We start from the raw sequence: 25,336 nt of genomic DNA on the forward strand, positions 1-25,336 counted from the left end.
TCACTATTTACATTTATCGACATTTATTACTCTTTTGTGCTAATTAAACTACACAGTTGCGTCGACATTTGGTTAATAATAACTAAAATATTATTAAGTTCCTAAGTCCTACTGCAAAATATAATCTGAGTAAGTGTTCCTTAAAGTATAGGAAGTAAAATTGCCCTTAGTCACCAAATCGTTTAAAAATTTACTGGGGGCTGTCCCTATAAAAGATAATAATATTTTTATATTCTGGTTGTCTAACTAAAACAACGTAGATAAAGTCAGCTGCAATAAAGGGTAAGCGCTTTTGAACGAAACTATAAACATACTTATGCAGCCAACTATACTTACATAAAAAAAAAAATATATATTACGTTACCTATACGCGGTCATGAAATTGGAAAAGCGTAAAATATTAAAAATGGAAGCAGCACAAAGCTGATCATCAAATTGATGAGGTCAAGTATGACATGAGAGCAGCATAGCTGCTCATGAAATTGAGATATAGAATTAGAATCCCACATTTATCTATGTGTAGACAAATGTTTTAGAAAGTTTAGCGGTTGTTTTGCAAAAGGAAAATTGCATCGACTAGAAAACTGTTTGTGAGCTGCTGTCACCTTGTTGAAAGGAAGAAGAGCATGAGTTGAGGGTCAGGGACTCTTCTATTTTATGGTGATGCAGAATGTCACAGCTTCAAAATATATAGTGCAAAGTTAGTGACACCTGTTAAAGTGCGTTCGTTACATAATATGGTTCTAATTAGTTGAAATCTGATTCGTAATGTTACTTTACACCTTCGTTATAATCAATATGTAACCATGACACTAAAAAGCTTACCATCAAAGCATAATAATTCTTTGACTACTTTAATTTTTGAAAACCACATTAATAAAAGCAAACAAACATTACAGAACGCAATGTCCGGTGATAATAGTGTTCTTGGATGCCTAACCGAAATATAAGTATTCCTATCGCACTATTATATCATCATCATCATCATCATCATCTCAGCCATAGGACGTCCACTGCTGGACATAGGCCTCCCCCTTTGATCTCCACAGATACCTTATAAAGACGACCTTATAAAGGTCACCGGAAGACGCTGGATGCAGGTCGCTTCCAACTATTATATGCAGTAAGGTATTCATATGTTGGGTGTTGAATGCTAAGAAGCTTACAGTTTCTTGACTAGATATTGGACATACATTGATGTAGGGTATTTAAAGCCTATATCAGAATTTCAGCGAGTGTACTAGCAGAAACGTGCAAAGTACTAGCGCTGATCAATAGGGTTGAAGACCAGATTGTTTGTTACATTGCTGAGATAATGATAGGCTTTGATATTCCACTCTCAAATAAAAAACTACATATTACCAAAATTAGTTGAGTTAGCATTCTCTTGCTTACAAGGCACACAAAGTACTTAACTCGTACATAGAACTACAATTTAAACCATTAAATTGGTGACAAAATATGTGGTCGCCATTAAATTGGAGACAAAGTATGTGGTCACCATTAAATGGGTGACAAAGTATGGAGTCACCATTAAATTGGAGACAAAGTATGTGGTCACCATTAAATGGGTGACAAAGTATAGAGTCACCATTAAATTGGAGACAAAGTATGTGGTCGCCATTAAATGGGTGACAAAGTATATGGTCATCATCAAATTGGAAACAGTCCATCTAGGTCACCATTCAATTGGGACGATCTTATGTGATTACTTTCCTCGTACGGCTCGTACGGTTTTGAATGAGTGAAAAGCATTGATGAAGTACCCTAATGCCGATCTTTTACCTTGGAACAATGCATTCTGTATCAGTTTTAAGTGAAGTCGAACCAAGCAAGATGAGTGCTCATTATCTGAAGGCACAGCAATATTTCAGACTTGCTTGATTTCACATGGACTGATTGGCGGGATGTCTGCCAAATGGACGGATCATCTCTAGTGTAGATATAATACAGGGCCGGAACAGCGGCTACAAAACCTGAAGTTAAACTTGCCGGCCTGATATCACTGCTACGAATTTGTCTTGTTGAGCCTGAAGCAGATGCTGGTATGTTACCGTCTGCAAAGGGACGGATTTTTATTTATGTTTATTTCACAAGGGAAGGGATGTAGTGTCCTGCAGTATCACCGATATCTGTCGTCTCCTTAAATGGAAAGGGAAATGAAATGGAAACGGAACAAAGTAAATCAGTTTGATGGCAGTGTGATCGGTGGACTGATCTGATAGCGTGGTTTTGTTGTGCTGCAGGTGTTTGATAGATCTTTAAGAAATTACCAAAATATTTATGAGTTTGATTGTTGGACTTTTTGAAACAAGGTTAAAATCAAAACAACAAGGGAGAGATGTAGTGTATGCAGGTACATGTGCATCATTGTATAGGTTATGTCATTATTATGACGCCTCGTGCGCATACGTCACTCGGTTATAAATACCGGATCGAGCGGTGGGGAGTCAGTCGTTGTCAGACTGTCGACCTGTGTGGTGGTGCGTTGGCGAGTCGATTAACATAATAAAATGAGCGTACAATACAGTTACGTTCTCCTAAGACAAAAGAGCACCGCACTCTGCGCTCACCAACATGCGTGCCCAGCAGTGCCGGATTTATATTTTTAATGAGTGTAGGCAACTTTATTTCCGCCGCCCCATGTACAACCTTACAAATATCTAATAATTTTCCATTCGTCGTAAATTCAGCGAAGGGGATCTTTTTATCAACGCGAGAGGTGCGATCTCTCTGTCGTTCCGCGACGGCATCCCATTCCCTCTCGCCCCGGACCCATGGGGTGAACTATTTGAAGTACTTCTGAAATCTGAAGCCCCTGTGGCGCTGCCGCCCCTAGGCCGCGGTCTATTGATAAATCCAGGACTGATGCCCAGCGCGGTGAGTATTCCCCTAGATTGGGGGAGGCAGAACTCCAAATGTGGACATTTTCAAGCTGTGACTACAACATTGTCAGAAATTAAGGCCTTTAGCACACAGTACTGACGATGCAAGTGGAGCATGCAGCGTTGACGTAACTTCATTAGAGCACCGATCAGCTGTGACTTCGCACGTTGCGCAAACGCATGTGCATAATTATATATAAACAGAGGGATCAACATTTTACAGTATTGCTGAATTTTAATTGGTTATGCGATTGAATTAATTTTTTGATACGTAAGTGTAATTGGAGTTGAAGATATGTGTTACAAAGAATTATGTTGCTTATATTTGCGGTACCTATTGCTTTTAATTGCCCGGGTAACAGGGTTGAGGAGGTCAGATAGGCAGTCGCTCCTTGTAAAACACTGGAACTCAGCTGCGTCAGATTAGACTGGAAGCCGACCCCAACATAGATGGGTAAGGCCTAGTTTTTTTGATGTGGGAAATTATGAAATGATCCCTCCCGCCGTGGGAAGCTTACCGGGATACTATGGGATTGTTCACAGCAGTGCAAGCAGCTTAAGATTAGGTAAGCTTAAACAGTTTAAGATAAAAAGGGACGATTTTCCTTCCCTGTTCATGAATAAATTAACTTAAGCACTGATAATAAATAAATATGATGTTAATAATAAATCCCATTACAAATGACGGAAGCATCTTTTAGTACAGCTGTCATAGAAATCACACATCGTATTATTGTAGAAATACAATAACAGGACACGATCACGTATTTATTTATTTACATTTACTTAGTAAGTAATAAATACAGAGATGGGAATTATCTGTCAGCAGAACCGCAGAACAAAATATGAACTTTAGTATGAACTGGCCCGTCCCGGCTGTGCTTGGGGCTAAACCTTCCTTATAAAATTTTACTCTAACTGAGAAAACTGTAGACATTTTTGATATTTTGCGAAATAGAGACGCAATGGAATTATGGAATGGAGGACTTTGTTTTTAACCAATAAAAGAAGAGAGGTTTGACACCTCTCTACGCTTACGTATCAAAAAATTAATTCAATCGCATAACCAATTATTATTATGTTTGTTTCTTTGTGTATGTCATAAACATACTTGTTACTTAAATTGGAAAATCATTCTGTAAATCAAACGTAAACGAGAATAAATGAATTAAAAATCTCTAATACCGTAGTACCTTCTTAAACGGTTGGACCGATTGGGTTGCGGTGTCTTAGTTGACAGCTACAATACATGTTTTAATAGTGATACAACAAATAGTGTACCTAAGTATAAATGGAATCCGGACACGGCACACTCTTATACATTAAATGAACTATGGAACAAGGATGCGAGTAAAACCACAATTATCAGTTAGTATATTTATTTATCTATAAGTAATTATGCGTATTTGCGTACACATACGCCCTTAACCTCAACACGTACCTATGACATAGCTAAGATCAAGGCTGTGTTTGCGATATTATAATAGTAAAGTCTGACTCATGTCTGCCGTATTGAATATTAGATATAATAAGGAAGGGTATAGAGAAATTGCTTTTAAATAATCTATATACTTACCCCTATTTTTGATGTGGGAAATTATTAAATTGCCCCTCCTACTGTAGGAAGCTTACTGAGGGTTTTTTTGAAAGTTGACGCGGCCCTGATACATCAAGGGTTCCAGAGGGAACATGGTGAGTTTTAGTCAGTAAGAGTCTGACACTCTCTCACGCTGCACCCACAGCGGTAGGGGTCTTCTGATGCTTTCCCATCTAAAACAAATATGGTGCCGTAATAGTTCAGTTATACATAGCAGTTTTCTTGTGTGTAGCTGTTAGGCTTTAAATGTTTATTAAGAACATCTATTATACCTTAACTATATTTTTTTTTGAGTTTGAGTTTCTCTCGGATTCACTCATGTTCTGGGGGTACGTCATTCTGTTTCCAGATAAACTATAGAGCTTATAGCCCGGTCAAAATAGACATGAAAGTAGTGGTCAAATAACAAAAAATCCCAGAAAGCTGATTTTTGGTGGAGAGCTAGATTTGATCATTATAAATAAAATACTAAAGTCCCCATCGATCCCATGTGTACGTCAAAAGTTATTCGAGGTCAAATGTTAAAATTTTTGGTTTTTTGTGTTTTTTTCGAAAACGGTAAGTTTTATCAAAAAAATACATCCAACCAAAATTGTAGATTATACAATTTTCTACAAAAATGGCATCAACAGTTTTCTCCTAAATGTTACCATTCCTGAGATATCACGCTTCAAAGAATCACACTACACATGATATGCACATACATATTAGCCACGTATATACAAGGGCTGCCTTTTAAGTTGTGGCGTTTGAAATAAGTGTAGACAATCTAATAGGTTACATTTATTGTTTATCAAAGAATTTTCCGCGATATTTAATGCACTTTTGCATGCATTTAAACCAGTTCTTGAAACATTTATTCCATTCTGAAGTGGGGGTAGACAAAATGGCCGATTTGTGTGAGTCAACAGCTTTTTCAGGTGTGCTGAAACGTTGACCACGAAGACGTTGCTTAATTTTGGGGAATGTAAAATTATCGTTATGCCCACGGGTCTATGTCACGGAAAGTTACATGTTGGTCTGCGAGAATTAACTGCCGCTTAGCCTCGAAATAATCTTGGGTCATGGCGGGTTTTGAACTACCTTCACGTGGCTTGTCACTGAAGCTAGAGTGCCCACGTTGAAATTCTAAATCAAAATCAAAATCTTTTTATTTCAAAAAGGCCTTTGCAGGCTCCTATGAAACAAAAAGTTGGTCTCATGGAGAAGAGCTGGCAAGAAACTCCATAGACACTCTTTTAAAAAGTAATATTTTCACAAACAGTCTATTACTTAACAATAATAAGCTGACAAAATTATACAATGCAACTGAAAGTTAAACTGTAAACTCCTAACTCCTAACTTTATCTTTGTTTTACACATGATGTTGCAAATTAGGGCACGCCACCATAGTGGCCGTAAGTCCCTTCTTTGAGGAGTGGCTCGGGAGGAGCCATGACGGCTCACCGGATACGTTTGTTTCGGGAGATATCTGTATCGAATCGGTCGTGAGGAGGCGCCCGGGTGTCACCACTGTGCGGACAGCCCCAAGGGCACGGTGGACCACACAGTCCAGGTGTGCCCTGTGTGGGAAGAGCACCGTCGGGTCCTCGTCGTGGCTTTAGGCGGCGCGACCTCTCGCGTCCGAGAAAGAGTAGGCGGAACGACAAAGAGTTCGCACCTCTCATCCCGGCCGCCGCGCTGGACCTGGTAGACACCAAGGGCTCCGGGTGTCGCAAGACGACTCCCGGCCACCGTAGGCGTGGGTCTCTGTGCGTTGAGTTCAGGTGGCTCATCGCTCATGTCTAGTTAATAGACAAAAAACCCGTGTCGCGGCGCGTTGTTCCACGCGCTCCTCAAAGACATGTCAGCAGCCCCAGCGGGGCCCAGCAGGGCCAAGGCCTGTCGGGGCTGCGGGATTGTTCGAAAGAGTTACCGCGGCCGTGGTACATAAAAGGCTTACGACGGAACGCGACGGTTTTTAGTCAGTAAGAGTCTGACACTCAAAGCCCTCGTATATACGTTGCTTATATGTGCAAATCATGTGTAGTGTGACTCTTTGAATCGCGATATCTCAGGAATGGTAACATTTAGGAGAAAACTGTTGATGCTATTTTTGTAGAAAATTTTAAGATCTACAACTTTGGTCTGATGTTCTTTTTTGATAAAACTTACCGTTTTCGAAAAAAAGTCAAAAATCCTAAAATTTTGACATTTAACCTCGAATAACTTTTGACGCACACATAGCATCGATGGGGACTTTTAGTATTTTATTTATAATGATCAAATCTAGCTCTCCACCAAAAATCAGTTTTCTGGGAATTTTTGTTATTTCAAATGTCTATTTTGACCGGGCTATTAATTATGTTCGTTATTTCATAATTACTATCGTTAATGAACTAATTAAGTGTTGCCATATCTTTTTAATTAGGTAGCTGATATTACCAAACAATTGACATACTTTTTTGCGCTGACAAATAGCGATTCCCCATAGACATGGTGACTTCATTTATTTACCAAGTCAATTGACCAACTAATTAGTAACTTCTTATTTGTTAGAACTGTATCTGATTTTCAGTGATGATTTTTTTTCCTTAATTAAAGATTTGACTCAAGAAAATTATATTAACTATACAGTTTACCTTTGCTACTTGCAGAAATCAAATTTAACTAAACACCGAAACAAATACTTCTTGTTTGTTAATGTAATTAATTTCCTGAGAGGATATGGCAATTTCGTCAGCGGAGGTTCAGTTGACATTGCTCTTGTAAGGTCGCTACCGACGACGGTAAGACTGACCGCCTCTCAAAAAAGTACCTACTTAGTTTTAAGATCTATTGTGACTGAGATCTCTATCGCTATGTTGATGAAACAGCCAATAAGTATATAATGAGTGAGCCAATTTTGATAACACATGTCTAAGAACCAAAGCTAGAATATCAGCTTTCATCTTAACAAAACCGCATCCAAATCAGTTCATTCGTTTCAGAGCTGCGGTGCCACAGAAAGATATTCTTAAAGCCAATAGCGGTCAAACTTATAACACCCCTCTTTTTGCGTCGGGTATTAAAAAGCAGGCCCGCCGTAAGCGGGCGTGCAGGGCGTGCACCGCACGCGGGCGGCACGTCCTAGGGGGCGGCAAATCAAGCGACTTATCACGTTATATTTACAAAAATACAATATCTTTTTACCAATGATTTGATTTCAATATTTCCGAACACAGCAATAGCGCTAAGAATATTACTTACACTGCCGGTTTCAGTTACATCTGTTGAAAGATCATTTTCAAAATTAAAGATTATTAAAAACGATTTAAGATCAATCATTAGCGTAGCGTGGGGGGGAAGGTAGGGGGGCAAATGTATATTATACTATTTAGGGGGCGGCAAAATTTACGTAATAAAAATATTTGTAATAAAAATAGATGAGTAGATTAGCAATAAAAATTCAGAAAAAGCCGCCCTCGCTTTGGTCGTCTCCTATCAATTTTGAAGGGTTCACCCTTTGCACCCCCAAAAAATTCGCGCTGGCTGCACTCGCGGCTCCATGTCAGTTAACACAATTTAATTTTTCGTGCACGTCCGTTATAGCTTTCTGTTCACTTTGGCTTTTTATGAAATGTTTACTTCATGAAAACTAAGGAAAAAATCGCGCTGGCTTCGCTCGCGGCTTCATATACATTTGCACTTAATTTCTGTGCGTATCTTACTTTTTGACTTTGCTTTGTTAATTTACAGTTGTTTTTAGGGTTCCGTACCTCGAAAGGAAAAAACGGAACCCTTATAGGATCACTTTGTTGTCCGTCTGTCTGTCTGTCTGTCAAGACCCTTTATCTTAAGAAGGCGTGGACGTATCAAGCTGAAATTCACATGAAATACTCGGGTCTATTGCCCCTTTAGGCTGTGAAAATATCAAGCTTCTAAGCCAAGCCAATCAAAAGATACAACCGATTATGTCGATATTTTCAACAAATTCTCGACACTCGCAAAGGAATCAAAACCTACAGGGTACTTCCTGTAAACTCAGAATCTTGAAATTTGGCATGAAGCATTGTTATATAATGCAAATATAGGAAAAATTGCGAAAATCTCATTTTTTTGGTTATATAATATAATAAAAATATTTTAATAAAATGAAACTTATTACCTTATTTCTCACAAACGAATAAAGGTACCAAATTGAAATTTATACCCAAATACCTAGGTCTATTGTCCCTTTAAGCAATGAAAAAATCAAACTTCTAAGTTAACGCGATCAAAAGATACAGCAGTTTTACCGACACCTTTTTTTTTTTTTTTTTTTTTTTTTTTTTTTTATCGACGTAAAATCATCAAATGACCCCTCCTGCTGTGGGTTAGCAGCGGTGAGGGAGTGTCAGACTCTTACTGACTAAAATCGTCGTGTTCCGTCATAGGCCTTTTATGTACCAGGGCCGCGGTATCTCTTTCGAACAACCCGCAGCCCCGGCAGGTTTACCGACACCTTAGACGAATTTCCGTCACATGCTAGGGAATCAAAACCTACAAGGTACTTCCCGTGAACTCAGAATCTTAAAATTCGGCACGAAGCAACGTTATATAGTACAGATAAAGGAAAAATTGCGAAAATGATAAATTTGAAGTTACATAAAGTATTAAAATATTATTTTTGCTTACATGACATAAAATATTTTTTTAATAATTATAAACTTACTACCTACCCTTTTTTACATGAACGCGTAGAGATATTCAAGTTTTGAATAAAAAGTGAAATTCATATCAAACACTTCTTAATTATAATGGCCTCTAAACTGTGAAAAATTTTAAATCATTCAAAGGTCATTGGGCACCTTAGTATGAAAACCATACCCACGGCGGATACGAACGAAATATAGCACAGTATAATGATAAAGGCTCTGATTTACTATGGCATTAGTCGCATCAATGTGAACCATGGGAATCTAGAGAAAATCAGGTGTAAACATCAAATATTTTCCTCATTTCAATGGGGAATTTAAACGACCAAGTTTGACGGATTTGAGAAATCATTTCTTTGTAGTGAAAGAGTATACTCGCCGTTTATTTCCATTGTCATCAGGTCAGGATCTGATGATGGAAATCCTGAGAAATCGAGGGCAACTATCAGAAATTGTAGGCATGCATAGGATTAAAACTTGATTCTCAGATGTATGTCTGGTGATACTATCAAACAGTGAAGGTTTAGAGCTTATCTGATGATGGAGACGTGAGAAAGTCGAGAGAACTCGGTATGTTTTAGTTACGTCGTGTTTGGGCTTATATTATTCGTATTGACGAGAACTTTTCACAAAAGTTAAAAATAAAAACTTTTTACAAAAATAAAAAAACAACAAGAAAACTGTTTATATGCATCGGTCTAGATATAGAATAAATATAGATGCATCCTCTAGACACCGACTTCTAGACCGATGCACCTAACATCTTTTTAATTTCTTTCTTGTTTTTGTTTTCTTGTTGCTTTTTTATATGTTTGAAGTTGGATTTGTTTGTAAAATGCTACAAAATAAAATAATGCCGACTTTATAAAACAAAGAAAGGGACAGAATTACACTTTTGTCAAGGCTCTAGAAACGTAAAGCCAGCAGCCCCGAATCCTACTCTCTAGAAGTCGTTGTTACAATTCAACAGCTACAAGTCGTCAGGCGGTTTCGAAAAAAACCTGAAACTGGGGCTCTTTAGGTGATTAATCCCTCAAAAATAAAAGATCCCATTCCTGCAATGGCTGCTTTAACCCAAGTTAGAAGTGAATTCTCATCACCTAAAATAAAATAAGCTCCAACACAAGGTTACGTTATAAATTGTAAAGGAGTTCCCATAACTATATCTGATCTTAGCTGTCGATCCCACAATGGCAGTCAAACCTATCTTTGTGGAAAGTCTTCGCCAATACGAATAAAATAAGCCCAAACACGTGGTAGTTGCAACATACCGTTCGGGAGTTCCCTTGACTCTCTGTAGTCTCCATAATCAAATCAGCTCCAAACCTTCACTGTTTACCAGTACCCTCAAAAATACACTCACATGTCTGGTTATGACTCGATGCGTGCCTACAATATTCAAGAGTTGCCCTCGATTTCTCAGGGTTTCCAGATCCTCATCAGATCCTGGTCATCCGGATTGGCACCTTCCTTCTTTATGAAATGTCTTTAACAATAAAAACTAGCATTGTAACCTGTACAATCCTCTGAAACTGCTTGTCTTTTATATTTTTCAAACGATCCTGGACATTCGTCTCCATGGAATTTTAATAAAATATTTATATTCAAAGAAACGTCATACCATTCTCCACGATTTAAAACTACTTTGATTCATGTCCGCCACTTTTTACAAAGCGGGTCAGATATGCCCCATGACCTTTAAGACATAATTAGTTATTTTCAATCAGATTTCTGAATGATGACTATAAAATGTTGTATATAAATAACTTCAATAAAATAACTTTTACAAGGTACTGGCCTACTATTTTAGTTATATTATAAAATAAAAAATATTAACTATTTTGACTCTCACGAAATTACCATAACTATGATTGTTCTAAACTGAACGGTTGGCGTGAAACTCACTTTTTATCTATACAGCATTTGTACGGAACCCTCGGTGCGCGAGTCCGACTCGCACTTGGCCGGTTTATTATTTGTATTGTGTCCTTAGACCAAAAAATTTTCGCGCTCTCTTCGCTCGCGCTTCCTTACAAATAATCTGTGTCTTATGCGTTGAATTTTTCAACGGGAAACCCACTAAAAACCATAAATAACATATTTTACTGAATTTAAACATTGATAGGCATAGATATTTAAGTTCGTTACTTTAAGTTACCCATAATCTGTTCTAAGTACTTTAATATACATATGTTGGTACTTACCTATTAATCACAATCTTTCAATACATAGGGGCCACTTGGGTAATGATTGCACTGCATTGATGCCCTAAGAAATAGTTTAGTTTGCTTATGGGCTAACCCAGGACTACTTAGGTTACTCTAAGTCTTAGAATTTCAAGTAAATAAAAAGAAATAAAAAGTTATGTGTAATGTATGTTATGTATTGCAAGATTTATGTATCCAAAAGTAGGTGGGTTTTCAGAGCGGTGCATGTACATATTTTTTTCTATTGGACAAGTAAAATGGATATGTATGGGCAGGGGGGGGGGATCCGGACCTCCTGGACCCTCCCCCCCCCAACATATAAGGGGGGATCTAGGAGGTCCGGACCCCCCTTATATTTTTTTTGACAAAACCCAGTATAATATGCAGTCGTAGGGCGGCATAATCAGTTTTGCACGCGGGCGAACAAACAGCTAGCGGCGGGCCTGTTAAAAAGGATTATTACCAAAAAGATTTCACTCCTGCAACTTGACACCTATAATTGTATGGCTCTTGAACACCTGCAGACCACCAACCAATTAACAAATTGATAACACCAAATCAACAAAGGAACAAGCTAATTAGTAATAACACAAACGATTTCCAACGTGCTTTGAATACAAGAAGAATTTAACTGCAATTTTTCATTCGGCAACACTGGGGCATAAGCACCTATTGTGTTGCCGACCTTAACCTGTGGTTAATGACATATACGGACGTTTAATGAATTATGCATTAACTAACCGTTGGTTGACATGACTGGTTAAAGGTATACCTATGGAATTTTATGGTGGAAAATATGGTGGTGTATTGGGTAAGTATTTCAATTACATAGTTCATAGACAAATAGTTGGACGTCTGTAATTTGTTTTTTGAAAATATTTAAATAAAAATTTTGACCAAATTCTCTTTCAAACGGATTGCAAATAAAATGGTATATAAAAAAATTACATTACCTAATGTCTTTAATAATATTTTTATGCTATAAACTCGGAGTTAAATAGCTTTAAATAAACGACATAATATGTATTTATTCTTTTGTCTTTTTGCTCTTACTTTCGGCAATTACAGGACAAATAAAATAAAAATGATTTCGAATAATTGTAATCTAGACACACGGCAGTGTGTCCGCCAAGTTCGAGCAAAAAAAGCGACACATCGGCCGTGGGTTATATTACACGAACCATTTCGGGCCAAATTCGACCCCCCTATAACTCAAAATCTATTTTATTTACACATTTCAAATTTCTAGTATCTGTTGAGACCCCCTCACTTATCTAAAATACAAAATTTCATTAATATACCTATTGTAGGTCTTGAGATATTGACGTCAGAAAATCGCTATTTTTACTATACACTCACTGACTGACTCACTGATTCACTGACTCACTCATCAAAAACCTAGACCACTTCCAATGGTCGTATTGACTTGAAATTTGGCATGGAGGTAGGTCTTTATGTCAAGGTAAAGGGAAAAATCTGAAAATGGCCAAGTGTGAGTCGGTTTCAAAATAATGAAGGTGTAAAATACCCAGTGTAAATTTATACCCCTAAGGAACTAAAACGAACTAAATTTATCTATATTTATATAATACAAGGTGTTGATTTACATTTGTGCCATACTTCAGGAGGAGGACATAAAATACGTAAATAATCGATTGGAATTACAGTAGACGGGAAATAGCTAATATGCACTACTTTTTTTGTCATTATAATGTCGTAGTATTTCAGAACTAATCCAATTTTATGAATGAAATTAATGAATAATCGTTGCGTATGCTTTGTGTTTGCGTTTGTGTGAGGGAGGAGCACGGTTTTGAGGCCAGTAACATACGCGCCGAGTTTGAAAACGGGTAGGTGACGTTGACGAATTTCGGGAAAAAAATTAAAATCAAAAATTTTCGTACCAATTTTTTTGTTGATTTGGGTTGAGAATCATTAGTATAATTACGTCCTTGACTATGGCACGCATGCAAATCAACAGCTTGTATATCTTCGAATGGTCGTACCGATCTGAAATTCGTTACAAAGGTTTGTATTTAGTCAGAGTAAAAATCTGAAAACGGCCAGGTGTGAGTCACTTTCGAAAATAACGAATGTGTAACTTTGATCCACGAACATAATATTTGATAACATGTCATGTCAGTCAGTTGGTAAATCTAGTCCATTTAGTTAATCTAGTTCATTTCTTTGTAAGAAGCATAGTGCATATTCAAAAATCTGAAAGATAGTATAAATGAGACATTTCCTTAACTAACTTAATCATAAGAAAAAAATAAAATAAACAACCTTACAAAAATAAATGAAATCCCACCCAAAACAAAAATGTGAAAGGCTGCCAAGTTCGATAATATGGAAATCCTTCGCCTATAAAAGAAGTGAGATCTGAATAAGTACCAAGTTCCATACACATACCTCAGTTAAAAATAGTTACTTTTTAATAATGTTACTTGGCAAGTTTTAATAGAAAATTAAATACTTGATTCATTGCGTTTAGTAGGTTTATAAGAAGGTGTGTGAAAACTTGCCAAGTAACATCATTAAAAAGTAACTATTTTTAACTGAGGTATGTGTATGGAACTTGGTACTTATTCAGATCTCACTTCTTTTATAGGCGAAGGATTTCCATATTATCGAACTTGGCAGCCTTTCACATTTTTGTTTTGGGTGGGATGTTAATTAAACAATTACAATTTCGGATAATTTCGAGATCAACTTCGATTCACACTTGACTTCACCGTTGTTGTTCTATCATGGCTATGAGTCACGAGACAGATGATAAAAATGCTTATAGATGGCAAAGATTTATTCGTCAAAGTCCTATAATGTCATAGAGATACTAGGTCATTTTTTCTACCATTATAAGGTCTATGAACCCATTAGGGATTTACCGAATTTTAAAATGTAATTGATCGATATTTTTAGACTTTATTGGGATCATTAAATCAGTTTTGTTTGCGAAATAACTAATGTGCTGTCAATTTAATCCTCATTAGGATGAATAGTTAATTAAGGTTTAATTTAACCACCAAAAAATAAAGTATTCGTTACTAATAGGGGATTAAAACAACACTTTTTTGTGGTATTCGAGTCATCTTATTTATTGACGGGTTTTGTTCTACACCTAAATTGAAATTATTTTATTTAGAACTAGCTTTCGCCCGCGATTGCACACGCGTTCATATGAATCCACTTCCCGTACGTGATTAAAGAGTAGCTTTAATTATATTCTGAAATATAAGCTATATCACTACCAAGTTTCATCAAAATCCATCCAGTAGTTTTACGTGAAAGAGTAACAAACATACACACAAAGTGTATGAGTATACACTTTCAACCTCAACCTCAAGAACTTTCGTATTTATTATATTAGCAAGATTGTGCATATACAATAGCTTCAATAGTTTTTTATTTTCGTTTTGCCAGCAGTCTTCTACAAACCACACAAATACAAAATAGATCGCTCAAAAACAAACAAACTGCAATAATTAATTGGGTTCCATATAAAATGCTTATTATAATATTTTAGATCAGACCAGTATATGCAAAACACACGATTAATCACATCATTTGAGATGGTTATCTATAGAAGATGATCGTCACGGCAGTAACCTATGGAGTTACGGGGTTACTTTGACCTAGAATGTAGTTTTTTGAGGATTTTTTTTGGTGCCCGTAGTTAAGATTTTAGATTAGAGGTCGTGTATAACATGGGGCTTTTAAGGTCTATTTATTTATTGCAAAATGTATACAGTTACAGTAACAAGAGTGCATCCTTATCCTAGGTATACATTACACTGTTAGGGCGCAGCAAATTAACTATTGTACCTAGCTCTAAGCCAAACTGTAACACCTACCTTATACTTTGTGGAATGTAAATAAATTGATTCCAGTCAAAGTTTTCAGTCGGTCTGATACCAGCTAAATATATACCGTCTTACCACAAAAACTTTTAAACGTCAGTTTAAGACTTGTCTAAAAAAATGTCAAATTATGACGTTGACATATGGTTCATTTTGTAGCCACAATTTTTTTAGACAAGTGTAAAACAGGCGTTTAAGTTTTTGTAGTAAGGCCATTTATCTTTGTAATGTGTGCTATAAGAACCCAAACAAACTATCGGCCGACTAAAAGTCTGCAGTGTATTCTAAGATCCCATGAATAATATCAGTCGTCCATTTTAAGTTTCGACTGTGAACTTGATTTCTTTTGACTAAGACCTGCTTAGAATTGACATATTTATTCTTAAAACAAGCTTAAAACCCATTCTTTCTAAATGGGTATGCGTCAATTTCGGCTTAATAAGATGAAATAAAGTTTTCTTACTAAGAAAAATTCTTTCAAAATATAAATTGGAGTTCTTTATCTTTTGAGTGATTTTGATTTGTTGATTCTGTATAAGTATCTAAAAGAAATTAATCCAATTGTGACTCAACAAATATTTCCTGGATAAATGTTTATTCAATGACAAGTATTTTGGTGTAATGCGTTATTTACCTGGAACAATTTATTTATCTTTTTCAAACTAAATCAAATCTATATTTGAATTTAAATTGTTAAATATACCTATATATATATACCATATTTATAAGACTCAACTTGAAAAGTTAGGTATTACTTATTAAACAAAATTGTTGAAAGCTCACCTTTTAAATAAAGAACCTATTAATCACGTAATGACGTCATCAGTTCACGAAACTCGTAGTTATAATGAAAACAAACACTCCTACGCACTAATTAGTGCAAATAAGTGAATCTTTTAGAGCGCGTTTACATTGTGAGAATGGTGATGTCCTCCTAGCCGATTATCGGCTACGTCGGCTGTTCTCATGTAAGAAGATCAGCCAACTGCGCAGGACATATTATAGTACACAAGATTTTGCACAGATACATTTATGCACTGACTATTCCTTCACTCTCATAGCCCGATGGGACGACAATCCGACACGTCCGGAGAGAGATAAGACGCAGGACCGACATTTACGTGCTCTCCGATTCACAGGTGAATCAATCACCAACTTCCAGGCTCCGGGCTGCTTCGTGAAAATTTCTAAAACTTACAAAACGATTTCGGCCCGTCCCGGGAATCGAACCCGAGACCTCGTGCTCAGCAGCCGCGCTTACGACAGCTAGACCAATGAGGCAGTTATTGTGAGAATAGGATGATGAGTTTTTTTCTATGCTTCGCTTTTTGAAACAGGCTGCTTGCTAAATGTTTCAGTAGTGGGTTTTTCTTGGTAAGTAGAAAACAGCGGGATGTAATTTTTTTTTCAAATAAGTTCTGTTGTTGCATCCTTAATTTGCCTTGTACTTACTAGCAATTTCGTGAGGTTTCACCAGCGTCTCGATGGCCTTTTTCCCTCTCGCCCCGGGCCATGGCCTGAACCATGGTATGTATTATAATCATGGAACGTGTTATAAATAATAGCACGGAACCCTACGTGCGTGAGTCCGACTCGCACTTGGCCGGTTTTTTAAATCAGTTAAGTACTTTGACTCACATTGCAAATGAACAAACACAAAATAGTTTAGTCTACAATAATGTCAATATAAACACTCCTCACAAGTTAACAAACACAGCAAGTCACTTCCGTGTCATTTCCGACGCCTGAGGCTAAACCGCTTTGTTGTTACTGAGCTATTATAATAATTATTATTTGTTACACAGCAATTATTTTTGGTACTTAGACATGGCTGCCGATGTGGCTGTCCAATTAATAATTTGCTATTTGGATATTTTTGAGCTGGCAAGTTTGTATGTTTTTTGAAAAAAAAAAGAATGTAAATGAAATAATGGAAATGCGAATGTAAGTCTGTCTTTCAAGTTAAAACGACTGAAACTATTTAAGTGCAATTTGGAAATAAAATACGTTCTTATAAATAAATATAAACAATTCCTTTGTTTTTCTATTTTATTTTTAAATTGACTATCTTAATTCACAAAAAGTTGTATTTGTTGACAATTGCATGTGGAATTCAGCTAAAAATTGGATAAGATGGATAGCAACTTTATAAACATAAACTTAATATTAAATTCTTGAACAGTAAAACTTCAGAGTAAAACCCACATCACTATTGTGCTATTGTTTAAATATTAACAAAGAGATTAAACATAAGTCGATATGGTGTATCAATACAATATTATTTCATATCGTATCATCGAATTTGACATTTGCCGGAGAGCACGTTCTTTTTTAGAATTTGATTTCACTTTTTAATTCGATTGAATGAATGATGAGTATTCATTCATTCTAATTCGTTCAACGAACTTCGACTGGTACGTTTTGTATGGTTTAGTTTTTCGAAATCTTCTTTGAATTCATGTTAAAAAAGGATTCTTGTAATAGTGTAAATATTTAAAATAAAAAATTATTAATTATTATTGAAAAAAAAAGTTAAATTTTTTACCTAAAGTAAAAAAAAAAATGAAAAAAAGTGATCTAGAAAATATGTCTTGCATTATGAGGTATTGTTAACTAGCTTTCGCAAGCGGTTTTTCCTGTTGTTTTTTAATCAATTCTGTAGTTCCTGAGATTAGTGCCCTCAAACAAATTCTTCAGCTTTATAATATAAATACAAACAAGTATAAATAGTAAAAAGTATATTTCTTAATACGAGTTTTATAGAAAAGATAAGAAATAATAAATTAGACACGTCACTCGTCACCGTAAATTGCACATAAAAACACCAACCTTATCACAAATTATTTTTATATTAATTTATTATAAGTAAGTTCCTCAACATAGGTAATATTTTATTTACATTAGTTTTACTTAAGCCCCCAAAAGAAACCGTTTAGACAGTTTGTCTGTGAAGACTTCTTCCTTTTTCAATTTTTAAATATTCACCACAAAAAATAAGAAATAGTTATATATATCCAGCTAGTGCAATTCAACATGAATTATGACTGCATACAATCATGATGGATTATTAAGAATAATATCGATATGAAATCAAATAGAGACGCGGAAATCCTTGGAAAAGCTATCGTAATTAACTTCACATGTTAATGATAAGTCGTAAGATCTTAATGTGGCATCTTCCTGTACGGTTCCGTTTTATTTGTTTAAAAACAAGTTTTCGTATAAAAGCTGAGGTTTATCTTACTGTTTTATGTCCTTTTGTGCAAGTAATCTGTAATAATATGACGCTGAAGTGTTTGTTTATTTGCGTTGATCTCAGGCAGTGCTGGACTGATTTGCAAAAATATTGCAGTGTTAGATAGGCCATTCATTTATTACTCATTTAAATAGGAAGGCAGGAGGTTTTTTATCCGGGTACCCGGAGTAGATCTGACGTACCGTTGGCGACAAAGATTTCTCTATTGTAGGTATACAGGATGATCAATGTACATAGACCATGTCATGGATTTGTGTTCACGGACTAAGAATGAAAAGAAAATAATAACTTAGTGTAACCCAAACCACTTTTAAACTCACAAAAAACGTTCTTAATATAAACAATCATGTTTTGGTGAAAAACTGTAACACCGCGGCGCCGGCCACATAGTAAATTTTTCAAAAACTATGTTCATGAAACCAATTATCCATGTAGATAGAATGGTAGGTACTTATTGTTAAAACTAAAAAGTAGTTTCCAATCATTGATATATTATGCTCCCACAAAATCCGGTAGGTAAGGTTCACAGTTCATAAGCACATGTTATAAAAATAATTAATTTTAAGAAACATGATATGATATATGCTATATAAAGTGATGTATTTTAACCGCAAAATGATGTCAACTAAACAGTCACATCAAACTTGGGCGTCCATCATTTCGTAGAAATAGTTCCCCAAGGTCTGAAAATAAACCAGCTAAGTGCGAGTGGACCTCGCGTACACAAGGTTCTATAGACACTAATATGATAAAGAGGAATAATTATTTGGTTTTGTCCGAAAAATTCTTTCACTATTGGAAAGCTCTACTACCCCGAGGTAGGCTATATTTTATTCGGGTAAAAGTTTTCCCAGGACGCGGGTGAAATCGCGGGAACACAGCTAGTAAAACGAATCAAAAATATCACGTTTGTTGTACGGCCCTCTAAAATATTTATTAGATCTCAGTATTTTTGATGTAGCAGCAATAGAAATACATCATCTGAGAACTTTTCTAACTACATATATTTAACTATCACGGTTCAAGTTCATGGTAACTAATTGCCGGGTGACAGATGGAAGAACGGACAATGAAGGGTTCCGTTTTACTCACTGCTACGGAACTCTAAAAATACGGAAGTGACATCATGAACATGAAATTAGAGATTTTAAAGGAAAAACCTCCGTCCGAAACCAAGGCTTTGTCACACAATAAAGGGAAGATCGAAACGGAAGCGACGTCAAGCCGATTTCCGGTAACTACTTACTTTCAAAAAAAGAACTTTATGTACAGATAAGGTGAAAATTAATTTTGTTTTTTTTATTGTTTTTTTTTTTTTGTAAAGGAGTTGGTTGTCCTGTTTATGGTTGTGTAAAATAGATGAGTAATTATTTGTGGTTGACGGTTAAATACAATTCCTGTATCGTGCTGGGTTCTGTAGATTGAGTCATTCGTGGTAGTAGCATAATCATTAATCTAGCACTTAATGATAGTAGTAAATTAATAGTGTGATTGTAGTAAAGATCTCAAATTGATACAAGTATATCAATCATAAAGTAGAATAGATGAGGACCATTCTTACCAGTAGGTAGGTTTCAAGATTTTCTCTTTTTAATGCAGATATAATTTTAGTTTTTACCCAGAATTACTTGGTTTTCCTTTTTCTTCTATTTTTGTATTTTGTATTTCTACTCGTTGTATTTGGAGCGCATACATGCACGAGAAGCAATTAATTTTCTATTGTTTTTTAATTACGAGCAATTGATGAAACATTTTTAAAGTTTCTTAGACCAATTTAAGTAATAAGTTTTAAATTTATACACAGAAGTTGTCGGCGTTCCTTTTGCTAATAAATAAAAATGTTCATAAATATTCTCACAATGATGAAAAACGCAGTGGGTTGCGCAATTAATTACAGATTGAAATACCTTCGAACTCGTCATAAATAAGTCCAGTTTATTTTACTACATATTTTCAAACGCGTATATTATCCAACAGCATCGCGTGCGCATGATTCGCTACCAGTGGGGCATGCCCGGACTGGTTCATATTTTAAATTAAATAACTTCATAATAAAGTGTATATATATTTAAACTATATTTTTGAACCATTTGGGGTTGAAACCCTCGGGTCGTGGGGTCCCACATTCTATTTGAACATCTCTCTAGGCGGCTGGTCGACGCTTCTCGGGACCAAAAGGCTGGCTATTACCTCGGACAAAGGATCAGCATGGCCGGCCATCACACGAGGTAATGCTGCCAGCCTCTTGGGCACGCTCCCAGTCGACAGAGATGGGGACGAATTTTTAACTTTAACTTTAGACTTACCAAGGGGTATCGGGTTGTTCCTGTTACTGGGTTGAGGTCAGATAGGCAGTCGCTCCTTGTAAAACACTGGTACTCAGTTGTATCTGGCTAGACTGGCAATATTGTTGGGATATCCCAATATGTATACTTTTTCCTACCCTCAAATTCCAGCTACACACTTTGCTACATATTTTCAATCGCGTATTATCTAAGATTGCGTGCGCATGATTCTGACTGTTGGCCTGAATGTCTACCCCTGACCGGCCGCACGCAGCCAACTCTTTGTGCTGGGTGTGGTTACGTGGTTAAGTAGCCATTGGTTTGAGGTATGGATGGTTGAAGTCAAAGTTAATGGCGGTTCGTAGCGAAAGTTTGAGCACAGGTGTGCGCATGTGGCCTTATCTCTAGTGATCTCTGTCACCCGCAGATACTTAAAAATGGTTTAATGTTATACAGAAGAATTTATAAATAGGAAGGAGGAAGGAAATATTTAACAAATAACACTTTTTTTCTTCAACATATTTATGACTGTCCACACAAAAGGAAATTAGTTTGTTTTAATTAAATGTAGCCGAAAAATCTTAAGGTTAAGCAACGCTGAACGCAGTCAGTTCGTGAATGGGTGACAATCTTCATCATTTCCCAAGCCTTTTTCCAACTATGTTGGGGTCGGCTTCGGATGGGTGACTATCTTGTCATGACGAGTTCCTCCGTATTTCAGGATGCATGTTAAATTGATGGGGCCTGGAACAAAAAAAAAAACAAAAGAGTAACATCGCTTTAACAAAACAATATCAATTGCTTTTATATACAAATGATTTTAACTGAAGTGTTAAATCGAGTATTATCCAATATTCTACTCAAACTTTAGGAGCAAGGTTGGCATATAATGAAGTTAACTGTAGGATAACTTAGTCACTGTTATAGTTTACTTAAATGTTTGTTTCCGATGCTTTTCAACAGACACGTGAGATAATAAATCATGTTAACGTGGTTTAGTTTTTCTAGAATTATCTTTTTTATTGCGTGGGATTAATTAGTTTTGTTATTAATTAATCGAATGATAAAACCAATACGTAATTGTAAAAATTATGTTTAAGAAGATGGTTTTAACACTGTAAATTACGATTATCTATCAGGGACTATAATGCAACTATTCAAGTACATGCAAAGTATGTGTTTACGTACACTCACGTCTTATTGTCACAGGAAGACTAAGGAGAATAAACTCATCTTCTGCCTATCCTTTTCCTAACTGTGTTGGGGTCGGTTTCCAGTCTCAACTGGATGCAGTTGAATAGGTACTATTGTTTTACATGGAGGGACTGCCTATCTGACATCCTCAACCCAGTTATTCATGTAACCCAATACCTTAGCTTCTGACTACTCGTAACGACCGCCAAAGAGGTTCAATGATAGCTAAATGAATAAGGGGGTAAACTGCACTTTGATTATTTATATAATACCATTATATATACCATTTTCAAATTGGAACCTACTTTACAAACAAAAAAATAAAGTAATTTTTGTTTCTTAAAATTTATGTTATTACATTATTTACATATAAACGTTTAATTTGCATGTGTACCTTAGATTACTAACTATTTTTTAGTTTCTGCAAAGTAAAAGTAAAATAATTGGAAAGTTCACGCTCTAGTCTCCCGTTGATGTCTTTTATAGGAACAACTGGAAAATTGACATATTTTAGTTTTTCACATAGATTGTAAATACTTATTGGATTATATTTATTTTAGTAATAATGCTGAGTAATTTAGGTATAGTGAATTAAATTAATTTTATGTTATTTATGTATTTAATTTATTATTTCTAAGAAATATTTTTAGTTTGCTGGAACTATAAAAGGTGCTACCTAAATAGTGTTTTGAATTATTAATGAGTTACAATTTTATGATTTTGGTCTTTCCCCATGGCATATTATATCCACAAAAAAGTGCCTTTTTTAAGAGAACTAATTAATTTAAAATTCATCGACGTCATAAATGAAGGAAAACATATTTAGAATACGCAGATTTCGTCACGTAGGTATGCTCTATATATTATTTTAATTTATTATGACGTGACTTTGTAAATAAAATGAGTACTATTTTAACGTCAACTTTTATGTTGGGCAATCGAATCTTTCAATAAAACAAAGTTAAAAATATTCGTGTAATTTAATGTTAGTTTTTAGCATCTATAAATAAATCGTAATAACACATTTCATTCTAACAAACAAACTTACTTAAACGTAAACAGATACACAAAAACATAATAACAATAAATAAAAGTCCAAACTAAAAATAGTCCGAACAACCAAAAACCAGCAAAGAGTTCCAATAACCTCTTCAAGAAAAACCCCAAAATAACGGGAACGAACTGGCAGGTAAGGTTCGGGTTCCATTTTCAAAAAGCCGTCCGCGCCCCACTCTTGAAAAGCGAAGGTTTTATTACGTGGGGAGGCGCGCGCGCTCGCCAGTCACCGCTGGCCGTCGTACGCGCCGCACGCGCCACGCGGCATCAGTTTTCCTCCTCACACGGAAATTTGTGTCGCGAGTGCGTTTGAACCTTAAAAGACCCTGTGCCCTTTCACCCAATGAAGGATTATGTGCATGGCTGACAAGTGCTTCAACTGTGATTTTCTGTACTACAGTGTCCCCGGCCCTCCCTTCCTACGCTAACCCTTACACGGTGAGTTTTGTATTATGCAACTCGGAACTGTGACTGAAAGTTGCGAAATTTTTGTTTGAAATATCCGCCTAGATGTTAGAACGCGTCAAATATATTGCAGTATGCGTTAGTTTTTGACCACTTATGAGCGTTATTTGTCCGATCGATACCGATCCGGTTTTGTCGATAAATAAAATCGTTTAATAGGTTCCATTTGCGAAGGTCGTAGAAACGTCAATGTTATGTAAAAAATTATTAAAAACTTAGGAAAAAAAAAAAAAATTGTGAACCCGATCAGAAATTGCAAAAAAAGGAAAAAATTGTACTTTATATTTTTTCGAAGAATCGATGGATCGAAAACAAATATACACATAAAAATGTTAATAAAATCAGGTGTTGTGAACATTAACATATTTTATTTATTAACAAAAGGACTTGAAACCTGACACCCCGGGCCCTACTATTGTTACACGTTGAGTGCTCACTCGAACATAAGTGATTACGAGTCGAGTTGCTAGCCAGCTTACCCAACGAGACAGTGAGGCAATTACTTAATTAAACAGTGTTTGTAAATAAAAACGCAATCCGTAATACGTTGTTAAGTGTTCAACATTTCAACTTTGATGTTTTATTGACGGGCGAAAAAATAAGGGGCCTTTATTGCCGTGCACCTAACTACTATAAATGACGAGTAATGTCACATTAAAAAAGTTTTTTTTTTTAATGAAATCATCAGATTTCTATGTAAAATTGTGTTCTACCAGTACATATACATACTTTAGTAGTAGAAAACTAGCTACCTATGCCTAGCGATTAATAAAAATAGAAACTTAGAGAAACAGAAATAACTTAGGTAATTGATGAATATTCATAAATTCCTTTAAGTACATAAGCAAATATCTCCGTGACAAGGATTTGAAAACGATACCTGTAACTTAAAACTTGTAAAGTGTCATGTAGCTAATAAATAATTTAATTTATTAATAACATAAAAATACCTAAACTATAATTTATTTAAATAATATCTAAATCTAAATATAATTGACGATATATCAGCCAATAATCGGTAAAAATCAAGTCCCATAGAATAAATTAAGAAAAATTTTACCATAGAAAAAAAAAAAACAAAAACCCATAAAGTTTAGGCACATTCGTTAATCGATTCGAGTAATCATAAATCGAGTTAAAATAGTACCTAAAAGTTAAAGAAACTAATATCGATCGCAAAACATGGGATCGATTAAAAAAGATTCGAATATACCTTTTAGTGGGAAAAATCTGTCATTTGTGAGGTAATTTTAAATATTTTATTAATTCTATAATCCGGTCAGTTGTTAAACCTGTATGGCAACCTTTGAACTATAAAGGTGCCTTCATCATGCGCGAATTTATGGTATTATTGGCGAATGTCACCAGTCTACCGTCTACCAGTGGATATGAGAAATATTCGACAAGTATTGACTTGATAACTTCAATTCTGAATTTATTTTGTAGTAAATTTTTTGTCATTTTTTATTTTATGTAATTTTGGTTAGTGCATACGATTAGGACAGTTTTAACTGTCAATTTAAGCAATTTTTCTTTATTATTTAAAAATAAAAAATAAGCGAAATATCCAAACTTTATCAAGTCTTCAAGACCTAGTTCACTTGTGAGTCATAATTTGTTCAATAAACTAAAAGGTTATCTCCGTTGAGTGTAGCTGAACCAAAATATAGTAGTTTTGTTATCAAACATTGCCCTTGCATTGCAAATATATTTCTTCACTACAATATATAATATGTGTACTCGTGCGTACTTTAATATAAACTTACATAGTACATTACAAACATATTATAGGTATTGTATTTCTATTATAAATAAAAGAAGATAATGATGTTAACTATAAAAAAAAATGTCATATGATAAGTAGCAGAATAATTTT

General features: G+C 35.4%; 1 protein-coding gene across 5 annotated transcripts in view; it reads left to right on the plus strand.

Moving 5' to 3' along the window:
- The first annotated feature begins 23,204 nt into the window (after positions 1-23,204).
- The window catches only part of LOC124641358 (A disintegrin and metalloproteinase with thrombospondin motifs 16), a 167,120-nt gene continuing 164,988 nt past the window's right edge, over positions 23,205-25,336 (plus strand). For 3 of the 5 annotated variants that reach the window (XM_047179420.1, XM_047179418.1, XM_047179417.1), the window contains exon 1: positions 23,207-23,433. The gene's annotated coding sequence lies outside the window, so the exon portion shown is untranslated. Of the gene's footprint in view, positions 23,434-25,336 lie in introns of all 5 variants that reach the window. The other 2 variants (XM_047179423.1, XM_047179424.1) reach the window with 1 other exon arrangement.

This window comes from Helicoverpa zea, chromosome 22 (assembly GCF_022581195.2).
Source record: "Helicoverpa zea isolate HzStark_Cry1AcR chromosome 22, ilHelZeax1.1, whole genome shotgun sequence".
NCBI lineage: Eukaryota > Metazoa > Arthropoda > Insecta > Lepidoptera > Noctuidae > Helicoverpa > Helicoverpa zea.